We start from the raw sequence: 19619 nt of genomic DNA on the forward strand, positions 1-19619 counted from the left end.
CGCAGCATTTGCGGTTGCGGGAGATAGCGTAAGCGGGTGGTTGCGGTTTCAAACGTTATTAAGCGTCTTGAATGACTGATTTAGCGTTTTAAAATGGGTGCATTTGGGGGAGTTTTCCGACTGTTGACTAGCGGGTGCAATAGCGGTTAAAACATAATAAACGCAATATATAAATATATAAATGTTTTAAAACACCAAAATTCCTATTAAACTTGATTTATAATTAAAATTAATTAAAAAATACTAAAATAATTATTCAGAAAACAAATAAATTTATATTGAAAAGAGTTATTGGTGATTTGTTTTAATATTTTTCATAAATAATCTTATATTTTTTTAATTTTCTGATGAAATGTTAAATTTATTTAGATTTTTTTGAACTTATGTGCAATGTATCATTAAATTTTCATCAAGTTTTCCGGGTTATTGTTAATTGGAATCTTATTCTCTTTTATAATTGTTTATTTTCTAATCTCTTCAATCTTATCCATACTTCATTTTCTCCTATCCTTAATAGATAAAATGGTTAGATAGAAGATATATAAAAAATAGTTCAATATCATTGATTTGTTGTAAGTTAAAAAAAAATCCAACCGCAACCGCAAATGCTTGCGGGAAGCAGCCTTTAAAATTCAGTGATTTCAAGTGGTTGAGAGCGATTGAAAGCGATTGAGATCGGTTTGTGTGATTGGTACCAATCGCTAGCAACCGCTACCACCCGCAAATGCAGCGTTTTTGGGAGGTAGCAGGAGAACTAGTCAGGCCCTTAATAGAGTATTAGAGGGGGGTATTGAACTTGGTATTTTAGTAGATTTTAGAGTATTCTTAAAATCACTTGTTATTCAATTGATGATTTTTAAAATCTTTTAAAATCCTATGTTATTCAACTTAGATTTATGTAAAATCATTTAAAATAATTTACAATCCCTTGTTATTCAATCAATGATTTATAAAACTTACTTAAAATCTATTGTTATTCAAAATATCACAACTTTTTTAAAAACTACTACTTTGAATGATTTTAGGAGATTTTGATTTGTTTTTTAGTTAAAAATACTCTCACTCAAAATCATACCCTTTGAGGTAGTATTTTACAGGATTTCATAAAAAGAAAAAACAGTTTTTCGTGGGAAATTAAAATTAAAGTCTCACCTCATCACATCTTCTAGCTCTTGGCAGAGTCATATATAAACATTTCCTTTGCTCAGTTGACTAGTTAAACACATAAACGTTTTGCTCAGTTTGTTTATAAGCGTATTTGCTCATGCCTAATGTTTAAGCGTATTTAGCGTGGATTTAACATTAATAAGTGTTCATGCCTAACTAACAAGAGCATAATAAAGTTCATATAAACAAAAGTGCAGGTGAAAAACAGAACAAGAGACTCGACAAATGAGCAACTTCAGCGTCACAAATAGTTAAGGCTCGCTCAAGCATAGGAAATGTACATAGAGTCATAACATACCTCTTTTTGCAGTCTCAAGCGAAGAAAGCTGCGCAGCTTGTACTTCAGGTAAACAATTTTTTTTGAATCATCAATACATTTGTTAGTAGTATGTTTTAGAACCTGGATCTAATGTAGTGTCTATGTATAAAACAAATGAAACAGATGAAAGAGAAAGAGGGACAGAGAATGTTGCAGAGAAGATAGCAAACGGTCTGTTGAATGAAGTTAGAGCAATGCCTACAAAGGACAACACCTCCATCATTTACTTATGTTTCGATACTCCCACTTTGGTTTTTCTCTAACATTTGCTTCTTAGGCTCTTACAGACTTCATCTTCTTCCAAACGACGGTCAGTCTCATGAAAAATTGATGAGAAGTCGAGAGCATCTATCATCGTCATCTGAGTTCTAGAAGCAATTTTTTTTTATTATAAAATATCCTAAAATTTCTCAAAATCTGAAACGAGAATTTATCCATATCCCAAAGTATTTTTTAAAAAAATATAAAAACTCTAACAAATAACCAAACATCTTCAAAAAGAGCAATAGAATCTTGCAAAATCCTAAAATATTAAAATCCCATCAAATACCTTAAAATACAAGTTCAATACCCTCTCTTAGAAAGAATGGAGGTTTTTTTAATAGAAAAATATTATCTACTAAAATTAATAATTTGCTCAAGTAGATATTTATTAAAACTTCAAATAAAGAAAGCTTGTGAACATTGAAATATTTAAATGGTATTATTTATTCAATCAATATTGATATGATAGAATTAATGATTACAATAACTTTTTCCAAGGACCATCCTCCCATTTGAAACAATACGGTTTGTCTTTCTCAGAACGAGGAATACGACAAATAGGGTTTTTATCATCTCTTCCCACCTCCCATATACATTCTTTACAAACAAGAAATTTCCCATGTACATGATCATCTCTTGATACTTTAAATATATAAAAATAGTGAGATCCGCCTCCAGTCCATGTAAAATGACAATGAAATTTTGTTGTTTTTGAAAAGTTAATTAACATGAAATCTAAAATCCCATGTACCATTCCATGGAATATGGACCATCCCTAAATCAGTTTTGCTAGATTTGCAATGTACATTCAAAATTTCTTTGTTTTTTACCTTGTTGATGATTATAACATGTTTTTTGGCGAAAGGTAACCAACCGTCACCATACGAAGTTGGTGCTTCTGCTGGAGCATTTGACAAATCTAATGACAACGTAAAAAATATAAGAGTCGAAAATATCATAAACAACAATATCAAATTAGGTTTATTAGTGAATGACATGGTTAGGTAAATTATGTAAGAGTGGTTGGAAACAACATATATGTTCTATATTTATAGATTCATGTATTTATTTTATGTTAGTATTTTATTTTCCAGTCAAGTCAATATTACTAATTTATAGATGTAAATTTATGAATAATTTTTTTTTTTGGGGGTTATAAAAATATTTATTTTAAAATAAGAATTGTATATACATACTTTTGGTAAGAAAATTATTTTGGAGTATAATCTTATATAGTATTTACAATATTTAAAATTTTGACTTTGACTTTATTATTGTTAAAATATTTTGTAGGTTTAGAAGTATTTATAATGCAGCTAATAAGAAAGTTACCAATCCATTAATTTTATACTATGTGCATAATACTCATGAATCTAACAAAAGAAGTTTGACTAAACATACTTATCTTAAATAAATATTTATATTCAAATTTCTTACAAGATTACTAAAATTTACAAATTAAGTTAACATATATATCTTTTATCCTATAAAACACAAGTCACACATCCATAAGATTATGCCACATAGATTTTATTTATGTTTACTTTTAAAAAACAAATAAAACAGTCATAAAGATCGTGTGAAAAAAAGAAAAAAAAGTTAAAAACTGAACAAATCTCCATGTTTTACGTAACTGAACAAAAAAAATGGCAATTGTAAACCCATTACTGTTCTTAAACCTAGAACAAATAGATTTTTATTGTCTTCATCCACATTCTTTTTTTTATTCATCATGAAAGGAGACAACGTAAAAATACTACAATGGTAATCACAATTAAATAAAGGAATAAGAGCCAAAACAATACAACTTCAATTAAGAAAGAAGCTTGGTATTATCCAAGCCGAAACCGTAAACCTCCCGTTACCTTACCTACTCTCGTGTAGTTCCTCCTCGAGTAGATCGTGTAACCAGGAAGGGCCACCCATAGACGTAAACCTCCCCTCCCTCGTGACAATGCAAGCAATCGCCCTGGCCAAAAAACTGGCTTTCCGTGAAGAGAGTCTAAAAGTCACCTCCCCCATCACCTGTTTTTCTTGGTTAATCTTCTTAATTTGGGTTCTGTACTTCGGCCATTCTGTCGGGTTCTCTAAAGCAGCAAAAACAACACCACAATCAGTCCATATTTCACACCATGTAATGTGCAATTCCTGCAAACTATGTATGCACCACAAAATGCATTGAAGCTCCGCTAAAATCCTATTGTTCATTGGTCTGAAAGCATCTCAAGCATGAAAAAGCGCACTACCATCATGGTTTCTTAAGATCAAAGCACCACCAATAAAAGTTGTATTTGTCATCCATGAAGCATGAACATTTCACTTTAACAAACCAATTGGTGGTCTGCTCCAGCGCTGGGGACATCGTACCACTCGCCTCTGCTCCATAGTTGTTTCCTGTGTCTAGAAGTTCTGTTATAACAACCACTCCTCAGCTTCCTCCAAAGCTCGAGCTAATTGAATATTGTGATCATGTGCTTTTGCTGCACAGAGAGATGAGTTGCACGCCTTCTAAATACCACACACAATCCAAGGAATAGCATTTCGGATCGTCACATGCAATTCTGTTTTTCTCATCAGTCTGATAACTCTCTAATTTACATGTTTTTAGCATCTTTTTTTGTCTATATTTTGCATTGTTTATATCCTTACCTTAGCATTTTTAGGTCATTAACTGTAGGAATTCACTTTTAGACCATTTAGGGTGTTGCATTCTTGCATCTGCATACTTTGGATGAAAACAGGTGCTTTAGAGCCTAAAATGGGGAGAAACAAGGACAAATCCGAGCATGTACCCGAAGGAGCAATCGAGCTGGAAGAACAGTCTGAACCCCAACACGATCGAGGAGGATCCAAGAGCAAGAAGAACAACCCGAAAATCTACCCGAGGTGTAACCCGACCTTATCCTCGTGTACCCCATCGAGTAGACCTTCGGGCAAGACTGGGAAGCTAGGTCAAAAGGGTTTCCATATATAACCCCCCCCTCTTCTTCCTCGAAAACGAACACGCCGCAAACCCGAAACCCAGAGAGCGAGAGCTTCTGTGAGAGGACTAAGCGACTCAAAACACTTTACACTTTTTGTTAGGATTTCTTTTATATATTTTGTCATTTCTTTAGATTTCTACTTTGTACTCTTATTTATCTACTCTATCTTTTAACACCATGCAATTTTCGTTCATATATGCTTTTATGTTTCTTGTTATGATTTCCAAGTAGTGTAGCAAAGTTTCTAGGGATGGGATAGATGATTTTGTGCTCTTGATCGGCTAGGATGTCTTAGTTTGATTGTATATGTTTTATAGATTCCCTTCTAGATTGGTGTTCTTAATGTTGTCAACAAACCGAGAGGGTGAGATTAGATCTAAGGTGTTTTACCACCGAGAGGTGTAGATGAAATGCTTAAACCAACCAATGCCAGAGATTTACTCACTTAGCCTAAGAGATTAGATGACTAAGAGGTTTATTGACAATAATGAATCGGTTCTTATTGCCTGCTTGGTCATGTTTCTCCAACGAGAGTTGGGTAGGGGAGTGATCAAGGTTGATTATTTCTATCACGAGAGTGTTTTGACAAGGTTTTAGAGATTCATTGTCTAGGGAATATTTGCTTGAGGCATGTAAGACATCTATATTGGTCAGGAACACTTAGGATTCGATTACCCCATCCTTAGAAGCTTTTGTATTTTAATTGCTTGCATTTTTATTCGTCACTCGATCCATTACCCGAACAGGTACACGATCACCTGCTTCGAATAACACCTCGAGTTGTTCATACCTTCTTTGCTTACTCGATCACCCCCCCCCCCCCCGATCATGTACTCGAATGCTTGCATCGAGTGTTTAGGTCGTGTGGTTTCTTGTTTATATATTTTCTTTATTTATTCTAGGATTGTTAGATCAAAACCATATTTTGCTTGGCTTGACTTGCATTGTTCTGATTGCATCATTCCTGCTAGCATAAACAACCATTTAGATTGATAACCCTTTGTACTACAACTGCATAGGGAATTGATACCCTAGGTGAAAATCATGTTATCAATTTGGCGTCGTTGCCATTTGGTTGAATTTAATTTTGCTACGTTTCGGATTTCAGCACTTGTTAGATCAAGTTCTTTTATCCATATTGGTTCGGCATCTGACTTGTTTGGTTTCGTGTTTGTTGGTTTTGAATCTCAGGTACAACCCGAGCACCCACCCGACCCATCACTCGATCACATGGATCGGGTTGACCCTCGTGTACACACTCGGTCGCCTACTTGTGCAAGCAAACACGATCCAAGGGTAAACAAAACCTGAGTCCATTCATCGACAACATCGACAGACCACGGTTACTTCGACAACAACAAGTTCAACAACCGCAACCAGCAACCATTGAAGAGACAATGAACAATCGGAACGGTCCACTAGCTCCTTAAGCAAGGACCAACATAGGAGCAGGAGATGCTCCATCTACTCATACTCAAAGGAATGGCATTGATCCACCTGTTGTCCAGAACAACAATTTTGAGATCAAGAGTAGTCTCATCCAGATGATTCAAAGCAACAAGTTTCATGGATTGCCAATGGAGGACCCATTGGATCATCTAGATGAATTTGATAGGCACTGTAGCCTCACAAAGATAAATGGAGTTAGTGAGGATAGATTCAAACTCCGGCTTTTCCCATTTTCCTTGTGAAACAAAGCGCACCTCTGGGAGAAATCATTCCCCAAGGAGTCCATCACCACCTGGGAAGCGTGCAAGAAGGCGTTTTTAGCCAAATTCTTCTCCAACTCCAGAACCGCAAGGCTGCAAAATGACATTTCCAGCTTTATTCAGAAGAACAATGAGACGTTTAGTGAAGTTTGGGAACGTTTCAAGGGATACACTACCAGATGTCCTCATCATAGCTTTAGCAATGCTTCATTGCTGAGTACACTTTACAGAGGAGTGGTCCCCAAGATACGAATGTTGCTAGACACCGCAAGCAATGGTAACTTCCTCAACAAGGATGTTGATGAAGGTTGAGACCTAGTGAAGAACTTGGCTCAATCTGATGGGCATTATAATGAGGAGTATGATCGTACTGTGCGATCTACAGGAGAGAAAGATGCCAAGTACAATAGGGATATGAAAGCCCTCAATGACAAGCTCGAAAAAAATACTCAGCCAGCAGCAGCATGTTCATGCATTATCAGAGGAAGAGCAGTTTTTACAACAAGATGGGGAGAATTTTCAAATAAAGGATGTGAACTACATCAACAACCAAGGAGGTTACAACAAAGAGTACAACAACTACAAGCCGAATCCGAATCTGTCTTACCGTAACCGGAATGTTGCCAATCCTCAAGACCAAACCTACCCATCAACAGTTCAAGGGAACCAGGTCCAACATAAGCCTTTTGTTCAATACAATCAAGGTTATGCCCCTAAGCAGCAGTATTATAGAAATTACCACCAACCCATGGCCCCACCTGGATTCCAACAACAACAAGGCCCACAGAACCAATCCCAAGACGCTAAACTACGCGGCCTAATTCAGCAGATGATTCAAAATCAGGCATCCGCCACTATGGACACCGCAAAACGATTTGTGGAGATGAGCAACAAGATCGATTCTGGATACAATGACTTGACTGCCAAGTATGATTCGCTCAATACTAAGCTGAGGTACCTAGAGGGCCACCACAACAACCAACTAGCTCCAAAAATCAACCAGCTTCCAAGTAAAGCTGTTCAGAACCCAAAGGATTATGCCACTGCCCAAGCCATCTTCCTTGATGATGACTATGAGGATTACCTAACTGGGGACAGTGATGATCAATATGGGGAGGATATGGATCACTATGGGGTAAATGAGGCCAAGTACTACATATACGAGTATGAACCCGAGCCTTCACTCGAGGAGACTGATCAATTTGATGATCAAACACTAGTTCGAGAATCACAAATCGAAGAACCACCAGAGGCAGAACCCGATGATGGTGATCGGACGATATATCTAGTAGATGTTCAGATGACAGATCAACTTCAACTACTTGTAACAGCAGAAGAGGAACTAGAGGAAAGGTTTAATGCTGCCCTTGACATCCAACTGGAGGCACTTGCAGAGCGTATGGCCAATCGTAAAGCTCGACCTCCTAAACTTTTGCCACCACACGAGCTTCAAGAGGAAATCACCAAGGAGGCAGCTCAGTTGGAGATTGAGGTTAAGGAGGTTGTCAAGGATATTGGGTATGAGATTCTCAGGAGTGGAGTGTGCTTAGATCCTGAGCTGTGAATGGAAGAGAAATTGGAGATTCTGGCTCTTTTACTTTGCCATGCTCGATAGGACTTCGGATTTTCAAAAATTGCTTGTGCGACCTAGGAGCCTCCGTCAGCATCATGCCACTGTTAGTTGCCAACAAGATGGGTTTCAGAAGTTTCAAACTGAGTAGTTTGTATTTGGCTCTAGCTAATAGAACAATCAGACATCCGATTGGGATCCTAGAAATTTGCCTCTCAGGATTGGAACGGTGGAAATCCCTACTGATTTCATGATCCTTGATATGGATAAAGAACCAGACGATCCGCTGATCTTGGGGAGACCATTCTTGGCAACAGTAGATGCAGTGATTGAGGTGAAGCAAGGCAAGATCAGAATTGAGCATGGGGAGCACTTTAAGATGGAGTTTTATGTCAAAAAGGGAATTAAGAGGCCAACTATTGACGTTCAAGCTTTTTCCATTAAGACAAAGCAGAGAAAAGTCAAACATCTTGAAGAAGTCAACACCACATTTGCTGTGGAACCTGGACAAGACTTGGAGAATCAATTGAATCAGCCTGCTACAGTGGAGAGGATTCCAGAACCTCTCCCTCCTAGATACTATGCTTAAGGAGTATGAAGAGTCAAGCTAAGTGACTTTAAACAAGCTTTACATGGGAGGAAGTCCCAAAGGTATCCTTTATTTTGTTTTAAGTTTTATCTATTTATTCTTCTTAATTTTCTATTTTTGCATATTTATTTATTTATTTATAAAAAAATAAAAATAAAAAAAGGAAAGTGAAAAAGGAAAATTTGAGGAACTTGAGGGTCAACCCAACACCGTACTCGACACGCCTGATCGTGTCTCTACTCGGGTGGCGAGTGGAGTCCGAATTCCACAAACCAAGCCCACTCTCAGTGAAGCCCAAATTGATAACCCTACTCTATTTAAAGGGATTCGAACCCTTCTCCCTCATTAGCACAAACTTATAAGTCTTTCAACCCTAAAAGCTTTTTGTTTTCCTACTTTCTATTCTCTCTCAAACTCGAGTGATCTTTGATTTTTGGGAACTAACCCTATTAATCTCGAAGTTTAGCTTTTCTTTCTTCTCAAGGATTCGATAATGGAACCAAACATGAAAACCTACCAAAGGAAGGGAAGAAGATCAACCTCTGCTGTTGCTAGATCCGGAGGTGATGCCGTCAAACCTCGAGAAACCCAAGTAAGAAGAAGCGTTCTGCATTCCCAACCGCTGGTTGGTCGTTTCGCTTCTCCTATTCGATGCTCAACCCGATCCGTCACCCAATCCGGTGCTCGAGCAACCGATTGTGTAGACCACCGAGTTCACACACCAAGTCCGGTGGCTAGTGCTGTTCGCTGATCTCCTCGACGTAGGGAACTGTCTACGTCCAAGAGAACTGTTACCGACCCTATGGAGGTCGATTATGACGCTGGTGGAGGAGAGCTAGAGGAGATCCAAACGTCGCGGGTAAGTAGCAGAGCTGCGGTTGCAAGAGGGAAGAGACCAGCCTCTAAAAATGCTGAGAGAGTGGCTGAGAGAGCAGATGAGGAAGAGGATCGAGACACAGAGGAGGAGAACCGTGAGCGAGAGGTGGAGCAGAGAGAACGCACACGACAAGCCTCGCGGAGGCTGAAGCAGAAAGAGGTGGAAACTACACAAATCTCTTCAAGGTTTTCCGCAAGATGAGTTTCGTTGGTACCCGCTACCCTCACCGAGAAACGATGAAGCAATTGGGCATCGCAAGAGATGTCGAGTTCTTGTTCGACATGTGCCACCTGGGCCATATGATGCGAGCCCAACTTGAAGCTTATTAGGAGGAGACGATCCATTTTCTCTCAACACTAATGTTGCACTACGTTGAGGACCACCGGACCCTACTACCCGATGGGGGGATCGGGTTCATCACCTTCTCCGTGCCAAACAAGGAGTACCGGCTTACTTTCAAGGAGATGGAGAAGTTGTATGGTTTCAAAGCTGGGAGTGGAGAAGGAATGGAGGTGAGCAAGGAAGAAATGAGGTCCCTATGGCTGAAAATAGGAGACAAGCTCCCCTACAAGTCCAAAAGCTCCAAATCCGCTCAAATAAGGAGCCCTGTTTTGAAGTATTTTCACAAGTCCTTCGCATGCACTCTTTTTGCTAGAAAAGAGACTGGAAATGTGAATGATCATGAGCTCCAACTGCTAGACATTGCATTGTGTGGAGTGTTAGAAAATGCTAGGGATGGGACACCGCTAGTAGGAGATGTTGCGGATACTAGTATGGTATTTGTGCTGCTCGATCAGTTCCTCTACCTCAAGTCATCGGCTAAGAAGAGAAGATAAGGGGGCAAAGAGATCTCCATTGGAGGACTGGTCTCACCAATTTTGGTGGCCTGCGATGTACCTTTGAAGGGGGTGGTACACGATCCGAGATGGCTGGATATCGACTACCTCACGATGGCGAGGTACTTGGCTTATGAGAAGCCAAACGACATGCTACTCTTCAAGTTTGTCCATCCAACCGCCGACGCCACCCAAATAATCTTGCCCAATGTAATGTGCACCAAGGTCCGGCTGGGGGACAACATCGACTTTGCACCACCTTTGGAGGAGCTGTACAATCAGGACGAATAATCCAAAACTGAAAAGGGAGAGACAACCGGGCAAGGACAGGGAGATAGCTCGGAAGACTTTGACTTTGAGGAGTATGCTTGCTCTCAAAAACAAGTCATTAGAGTGAGAAAAGCCCACAAGAGGATCGGGTGGCTGAAGAGAATGAACAAGTTTTTGGTGAGAAAGGTTAAGGATCTTACCGGTTCAGTGAAGATGATGGGAGGTCAGATCAAGGAGCTGCAAGACAAGGCAAGCTGTGCCTCAGCTCCTACCTCGCCATACGCACCAACATGGATGGGGAGAAGCGGACCGCTAGGAGGAATTCGAGGACTGACACCTCCAGAATCTCACATAGCATCATCCTACGAGCCCCAAGCTGAGAAGGATGTCACAAGACCTGAACTACCGCGGAGATGCCATTCAGACGCCCATCTGATGCCTAACCCGATGGGATACACGATGCCTTATCCGATGCACCCATCGAGCACACAATCGGGTGATTACTCAGGTCTCTTCCCTCAGCCGTACCAGATGCCTTACACGATGCCATATTCAATGCACCCTGCGAGTGGCTATCCGGTTGATCACTCTGGACCTCTTCCACCACACCCGTCGTATTACCTGATGCCCTACCCGATGAGCTACGCGATGCCCCCCACGATCAACCCTCGGATGCTGGTCCGAGCAAGTCGTCCGTACATATCACTGAGCTCTCTGACGAGCAAATACCGGCACCTGCTGAAGCCGGTGACGACCCTGGCTACACGTTGGCGACTGTGTATTTACACAGGGCCGGTGATTCTTGGATTCTTTTTCTGACTTTTATTTACACAGAGACTGTGTAATTTAAGTTTGGGGGAGGGTCCTAGAATATTTATAACATTGTGTTTCATTTTCTTAATTTTCTTATTTCAAGTTTTTGCATGCTAGTTTTATTCATTTGAGTCTGCATCTATGTGCATTGAAAAACCCAAAAAAGATTTGAAAAATTTAAAAAAAAAAAAAAAAAGTGTTCATGTAGTTGTATTTACATATTAGGATTGAGTCTAGTTTGCTTCATATAGGATTGTTGCATATGCATCTTAGGGGACAATGATTAAAACCACCTTCGTTAAAATCAAACCTTAGGATTGAAGCTATAGCCCTTAATCACAGTTCATTGTTGCTAGATCAATATTTGGGAAAAAATGAAAAATGTTTTCTTAGAACCTTGTGTCCTTTGAATGCTTCCTCCACTTGTTTGAACATTGGAACATCTCTATATTATTAGACTTAATTTGAACTTAAACTATCTTGCTTATGGAATTTGAATACTTGCTCATGGTAACTCTAAACTCGGATTAGCACTCCATTTTTACCAATCTTTTCATTTAACCCGATTTTTTTTCCCTACCCTTGAACCCAAACCTTTCTTTCAAACCTTGTTGTGAATTGTTGAGTGATGCCTTTTTCATTGTGCTATAGGTTGTGAAACCTTGGGAGTATTGAGAACGACAAAGAACTGCCTCTTGATTTAGCTAAGTTAGAATTTGAACTAGCTAATAGAATCGGTTTTGAAAGATAGGTGGTTAGCATGTTTATTTGGGTTGGGTTAAGGAATAAAAGAAAAGAAGAAAAGAAGTCCCTAAGGTTAGAATCAAGTAGCTCTAAGTCTCTTAGTAAAAAAAAAAAAAACATCTTGCTAGTCTCCTAGAAAAAGAAGAAAGAAAAATATGCATATTAGGAGTTTAGCAAAGAAAGAAAAGAAAAAAAAATGAGCTAGATGTTTAAAGTTTAAAGTTTAAACCTTAGGGATTACAAAAAAAAAAGAGTTAAAATCAAGGTTGTGGATAGTTTAAATCTAGGGGAAGGTTAAATAAATAAAAAAAGGTGACTGAGAAAAGGGTAGATTATCAAGAGTTAAGCTTTGTATGCCCAAATTGTTCTCAATTTTAGATAGTTTTCACAACTGTCAAGCATTCCTTCTTTTGAGAGAAAACCACCCAAAGAATTTGTTTGAAATCACCTTACCAAAAAGCCTTCCCTTGAAACCGATTGAGCTTGATTCACCTTACATTTGCAAGAATTCGCCAAATACTTAAATGAATGTGAAAGAGATGTTCTTTATTTTAGGTTGAACTAGATCGATGCATGGTAATAAGCATAGAAAAATATTTGTAAGTATGTTGATTGATCTTAGCACTATTAAACTATCTTTAAAGACTATAACTTGAATCCTTCGCTTAGCATATAAAGGTTATGAGTCCCCGTTTTTAACCCGCACCCTCCTACTTCCTTGCTAGAGGACTAGCAAGATTTAAGTTTGGGGGTCTGATAACTCTCTAATTTACATGTTTTTAGCATCCTTTTTTGTCCATATTTTGCATTGTTTATACCCTTACCTTAGCATTTTTAGGTCATTAACTGTAGGAATTCACTTTTAGGCCATTTAGGGTGTTGCATTCTTCCATTTGCATACTTAGGATGAAAACAGGTGCTTTAGAGCCTAAAATGGGGAGAAACAAGGACAAATCCAAGCATGTACCTGAAGGAGCAATCGAGCTGGAAGAACAGTCCGAAGATCTACCCGAGGAGTAACCCGACCTACTTGTGTACCCCATCGAGTAGACCCTCGGGTAGGACTGGGAAGCTAGGTTAAAGGGGTTTCCATATATAAACCCCCCCCCTCTCCTTCCTCGCAAACGAGCACGCCGCAGACCCAAAAACCAGAGAGCGAGAGCTTCTGTGAGAGGACTGAGCGACTCAAAACACTTTTCACTTTTTGTTAGGATTTATTTTATATCTTTTTGTCATTTCTTTAGATTTCTACTTTGTACTCTTATTTCTCTACTCTATCTTTTAACACCATGCAATTTTCGTTCATATATGCTTTTATGTTTCTTGCTATGATTTCCGAGTAGTGTAGCAAAGTTTCTAGGGATGGGATAAATGATTTTGTGTTCTTGATCGGTTAGGATGTCTTAGTTTGATTGTATATGTTTTATAGATTCCCTTCTAGGTTGGTGTTCTTAATGTTGTCAACAAACCGAGAGGGTGAGATTAGATCTAAGGTGTTTTACCACCGAGAGGTGTAGATGAAATGCTTGAACCAACCAATACTAGAGATTTACTCACTTAGCCTAAGAGATTAGATGAGTAAGTGGTTTATTGACAATAATGAATCGGTTCTTATTGCCTGCTTGGTCATGTTTCTCCAATGATAGTTGGGTAGGGGAGTGATCAAGGTTGAATGTTTCTATTAGAGTGTTTTGACATGGTTTTAGAGATTCATTGTCTAGGGAATATTTGCTTGAGACATGTAAGACATATGTATTGGTCAGGAACGCTTAGGATTCGATTACCCCATCTTAGAAGCTTTCGTATTTTAATTGCTTGCATTTTATTCATCACTCGATCCATTACCCGAACAGGTACATGATCACCTGCTTCGAGAAACACCTCGAGTTGTTCATACCGTCTTTGCTTACTCGATCACCCCACCTGATCATGTACTCGAATGCTTGCATCAAGTGTTTAGATCGTGTGGTTTCTTGTTTATATTCTTTCTTTATTTATTCTAGGATTGTTAGATCAAAACCATCTTTTGCTTGGCTTGACTTGCATTGTTCTGATTGCATCCTTCCTACTAGCATAAACAACCATTTAGATTGATAACCCTTTGTACTACAACTGCATAGGGAATTGATACCCTGGGTGAAAATCATGTTATCATAGTCCCAACAAGAGGGTGATATTCTCTGAAACCAAAGAGGCAACACCATTTGTAGGCTTAGGTAAGGATGTTGCAATCCATACTCGCTGCAGGAAAGGGCAAGTAAACAGGACATGAAAAATTGTTTCCTCCTCAACCCGATACAGTTGACAAACCTGATTAACTTGGAGACAATGTTTTTGCAAAAAAACTGCAACGGCAACAGCCTCAGATAACATTCTCCATAAAAAAATGTCTCTTAGGGGCTGTGGCTATTTTTTAAATCTATTCCTCGAGTCCATTTGTCTCCTGCTCAAAAGTTAGTTCCGCCCCCGCTATCTCTGCATCTTGCGTTAGCAACTAATTACTACTCTTGACTGAATTTTTCCCATCTTTTATATAAGCCCACACTAGTTTATCCGATAAATTAGCCTCTGGGGAAAACAAGAAAATTTTAGTAATATCACCTGGTAAAAACAATTGATTCAAGAATTGCATGTTCCACGCCCCCTGAGATGTTATAAGAGAAGAGACTTGCAGGCTAATGTTCATCATCCGCTCTTTGTTGTAGGGTCACCTTGGTTGACCATCAAAGAGCCATTTATCTAACCAAACAGAGTTATTAATCTATTTCCAATGGAGTTCAAAAGACCCTTCTCCAAAAGCTTCCTGTCAAATAATATGCTTCTCCATTCATAAGACGGTCTGTAGCCAACCTTTGCTTCCAAAAACGTTGTATTAGCATAGTATTATGCTTTATACACCGTGACAACAAAGAAGTAGGGCAATCCAAAAGCCTCCATGCTTGCTTGACCAGGAGGTCTTGGTTAAAACGCCCAATATCCCGAAAGCCCATACCTCCTTGAGCCTTTGACTTACATAACTTCTCTCAGGACACCTAATGCATATTATTTGTCTTCACTCTCATTCCACCAGAAAGAATCCATAACACTCATGATTTGTTTGCATTGGTGTTTTGTCAATCTAAAACATGACATGGCATACACATGTAATGCCATGGCTACTGATTTTAGTAAGACCTCTTTCCCACCCAAAGATAGTTTATTTTTCATACCATCCTCCCAAGCGTGATTTGAGTCGATCCATAATAAAACTTAACAGCTCCCTTTTTGATCCACTGAAAGATGCTGGTAAGCCCAAGTATTTACCAGCTCCCCTTTCTTTCTCCATTCCCGTGAAGAGACCAATTACCCTTCTCATAATTGGATCCATCTTCTTCCCAAATGTTATCGCTGACTTCTGGAAATTGATTTCTTAGCCAGAGGCCTTTCCATACAACTTAAGACAAGCCAACAACTTAGAGCATTCCTTCAAGTTGGCCTGACATAAGAATAGGCTGTCATATGCAAATAATAAATGTTGAATTGACAGGCACTCCAGTGTGAGTCTCATACCAGTTAGGTGACCTTCACTCTCTGCCTTATTCATGATATGGACTAATGCTTTAGCGCATAATATGAACAAAAATGGTGAAAAAGGGTCTCCTTGACTTCTCTCTGGTTTAAAGAAACCATGCACTATGCAATCAACAAGGAAAAAATAAGAAACTGATCTAACACATGAAATTATATATTGCACCCATGTCATATCAAAACCCAGGCGGATCAACAAATCCTCCAGAAAGCTCCACTCTACATGATTATAAGCCTTGGACATATCTGTTTTGATGGTTATAAAGTCCTCATCACAAGTTGAATTAGTCCTCAAAGCATGGACTAACTCATGAGCTAGAAGAATCTTGTCAGAGATGAGGCGTCCCGATACAAAAGCGCCATGAGTGTCACATACTATCTCTAGAAGAAACTGTTTCAGTCGAGTACACAAAACTTTGGAGATAATCTTGTAGATAACTAAGCAAAGAATGATGGGTCGGAGATCAGTCATACGAGTTGGGTTTGGCCGCTTTGGGATTAGACAAATCTGAGTAAAGTTCCATTCAGAAGGCAGAACACAAGATTTAAAAAACTGTTGGACCTTAAAGATTACTTGCGGCCCAACAGTGTCAAAATACGCTTGATAAAAGTGACTTGACATGCCATCCTCCCCTGACGTGTCCGCCCCTGAGGCGTTTCTAATACTGAAAACTGCACGCTTAATCTCTTCACCTAAAACTGGTTTTGTAAGTTCCAAATTCATTGCATTTGTTACTCATGGTATCATCCCATCTAAAGCTTCAGTAAATAAAAGACGGATTACTACAGGAGAACATTGAACGGAAATAATCCACCACCACCTCTCCTTTAGATCATTCATTATACTGTTCCACACCATTCTTGTCAAAGAGAGATACGATGCGATTTTGTGCTCTTCTCCTTTGCACACTACCGTGGAAGAATTTTGTGTTTCTATCTCCCTCTCGTAACCAACTATCTCTTCTTCTTGATTTCCAATATACTTCCTCCTCTTTATAAGCTTCTGCCAATTCTCGCCTCACTTCACGCAAGATTGCAAAGTTAGGTTGTTGTTTTGTGCCTTCATCTTCAAGTGTAGCAGTCAGCATATTGATACGGTTCTTGGAATTTTGTTTATACATTCTTTTCCACCTTGATATAGATCGCCTACATTCTGCAAGTCTATTCATCACCGAGACTTGTCCTATAGCTACTCCTTGTAGCCACCATTCCTCACTATTTTATAGAAATCCGGTTTTTATATACAAAGCTTATTAAACATAAACCGCCCTAAACGAGAGGCGTTATCATTCACAAATCGAGTAAGTAAAGGCCGATGATCAGACCCAATGTGGTCAAGATATTCAGTCTGAGCCTGAATCCAGACTCTATTTCTTTCCCCAGCACAAGAAAACTTATTCCCAATGCTTGGAACCTCCTGTAGATGGTAGTCACTGATCATATTCTGAAAGGAATAGAACGATGCTTCCACATGTGATGGTCCACCAAGCTTCTTTGTGTTATCCTGGAGTTCATTGAGGTCAATTAGCTTGTCCCAAAAAATCTAGTGTAGACTACATACCGAATCACTATAGACAAAGGAAACGAAACAAAAAAAACTGATCCCAATTTCACTTTGATGTCTATAATATGACTATCTGAGCTGATAACTTCAACCTTGTACGCTCTCTTCCATAATTAAGCCAAACCAACACTAAGTCCTATCGGCTCAACTCAATGAGAGTTCTCATATCCCAACCCTTCTGAACATTCTTCACATAGGTGTTGGAGTTCTTCGTCTCCTTGACAATTCCAACTCATAAAACTCATGATTGCGTCGGCAGTTCCTCATGTATAATCACCTTTCCTTGACTAGTTTTGGTCATCTTCAGTGAAGCTTCCATTGCAGCAAAGGATTTGCCCTTGGACCGAACACCCTCTCATACATCTCTGATCTCATATGTCACCCTCAATTCCACTGTATCATTCTCCTTTCGTGCAGCCTGAGTTTTCCTTCTCCACTGTTAGGGACGTATGCTTTTGCTAGTATGCTTAGTTCTGGTCCTGGTGGAGCCATCTAAGAACCTAACTCTCGGATCCGTCGAACCATTACCATGCTTAGTAGCACTCGCAAAAAGAGGTAGAAAAGGATTGAGCTGGCTGGGAGATCCTTGTCATTGCAACACTAGATTGTATCGCCCCAATAATCTCCTTTTCAGTTCCACTTTTGTGGTCCCCTACTCCCTCAAAATCAATAATTAGACATTTCCCTTTGTCCACATCTATGGTGAACTTTGGTGGTGCTTCCAAACACAGCAAAGTTTTTTTCCTTGAGAGTCTCCAGCTAAGTCCCACACAGAACGCCTGACTCTCTAAGCATGAATCTTCTTTTATTTGGGATCAGCAACACATAAGTATTGTCGCATTTCATCCAGGACAGCTTTTGCAATTTTTGGTTTTCCAGAAACCAAATCAATGTCAAGATTTTCATGAGTTATCACTCCATACAAGGGATCGTCTTTGCTAATCTTCAGTATCAAGCGGCTGGGGATGATCTTAGCAACTTCAAAACCTCCCGTAGCAATTATTTGCTGGTTAGAAGGATTGAAAGGAAAATGATCCTTGTCATGAGTGAGGCAGTGACATTGATAGCAGTGACGACTGATTTTTTCATACTCTAGACCAATTTTGATAACATCTCCATTAGGGATTTGGACCTCTCTTAAATTCTTCAAAGGTTGACTAACATCAAACAAAACTCTTACCGAGACATATCCCTGCTTTGTGGCTTCAAAGGGTCAAAAGCTACATCAGTGACCTGACCCAAATGCTCCGCAATCTCTCGAATTGTGTCAGCCTTATTATAATTAATCGGGATATTCCTCAGATGGATCCAAATCGAAAGAATCTTTAAGTAGTCGGAAGGTGGATTTGCAATACATCTCTCTATTGTCATGCTCTAGTCGTTAAAAGACCAAGCTCCAGCCCCCAGAACTGCTTGTAGATCAGTTTTTGAATCAAGATGAACTGAAACTTGTCATCTGGTAACGCTATTCCTCTTGCTCGATTATACACTCGCCATATCCTTGGCATCTCGTGAATCATACTTGACATTTTTGGTTCTCCGGAGAGAGCAAGCGACCAATGATGTTGCATTCATTTCTCACACTCAAGCTAAATCTAGGGTGATCCTTCAAGACAATTGGATTTTCATCCTCCAAAGACATCTCTTTTAACGCTTTGTCAAGAGCATATTCTATTTTTTCACACTCCATGACCAGAAACCCAAAAGGCACTCTTGAAATATTCAATAATGCTCAAAACAACTACGACGGCGACTCAAAATTGGATGAACTAGGTTAAAATCTATCGCTAAAACACAATCTTTCATTTGTAACAGAAAATATTCTATCCAAATCTAGCAAAAAAAAACGAAGATATTCCCGGTATTCTCAATTTTCTCAAAGGGTTTGAAACCCTCTAAATGAGACTAAATGAAAAAGAAGTTAGTAAGCAAAAAAACCCATAAAAATCTCAGCTTTCTAGAATATTTTTTGTTACATATAAACAAAGTTGTAAAAAATTATACCTCTCTAATTTTACTCCCACCAACGACTCCACACGTTTAAAGCTGATTTACAACCGACTGTGTCCTATTTAAATCCAAATTCTCTCTTGATCTTCTCTTTATTCCCTTCATAGTATAATGGTGTATCTCTTTCCCTCCATTTTTTTTTAAGTTCTTAACCTTCTAATAACAATCACCACTGAAGACCATGATCCTCATGAAGTTTTTATTTCTTTTGAATTATGATGAGTTAGGTGAGCCACATCATAGATTAAATAGAGTGGATCGGAAGCTATTCCGTCAAATACAAGGAAATCACTATTTCATCTACTTCTTTATTTTTCTGAAATATTTAAAGCAGTT

General features: G+C 39.0%; 1 long non-coding RNA gene, 1 other non-coding gene and 1 pseudogene across 2 annotated transcripts; all 3 read right to left on the reverse strand.

Annotated features, from left to right (window-relative positions):
- Nucleotides 1–2176: 2176 nt before the first annotated feature.
- LOC109133484 (S-protein homolog 4-like) lies at nucleotides 2177–2778 on the reverse strand (annotated as a pseudogene).
- Nucleotides 2779–3418: 640 nt separating this feature from the next.
- Nucleotides 3419–19503, reverse strand: LOC147942650 (uncharacterized). The gene is made up of 2 exons (XR_015559099.1): nucleotides 19278–19503; nucleotides 3419–3837 (listed from the first exon to the last, which is right to left on the reverse strand). It is a non-coding gene; the product is annotated as an uncharacterized LOC147942650 (long non-coding RNA).
- On the reverse strand, nucleotides 6534–6640 carry LOC147942651 (small nucleolar RNA R71). The gene has a single exon (XR_015560545.1). It is a non-coding gene; the product is annotated as a small nucleolar RNA R71 (small nucleolar RNA).
- Nucleotides 19504–19619: the final 116 nt, after the last annotated feature.

Source organism: Camelina sativa, chromosome 6 (assembly GCF_030686135.1).
Source record: "Camelina sativa cultivar CO46 ecotype springtype chromosome 6, ASM3068613v1".
In the NCBI taxonomy this organism is placed as follows: domain Eukaryota; kingdom Viridiplantae; phylum Streptophyta; class Magnoliopsida; order Brassicales; family Brassicaceae; genus Camelina; species Camelina sativa.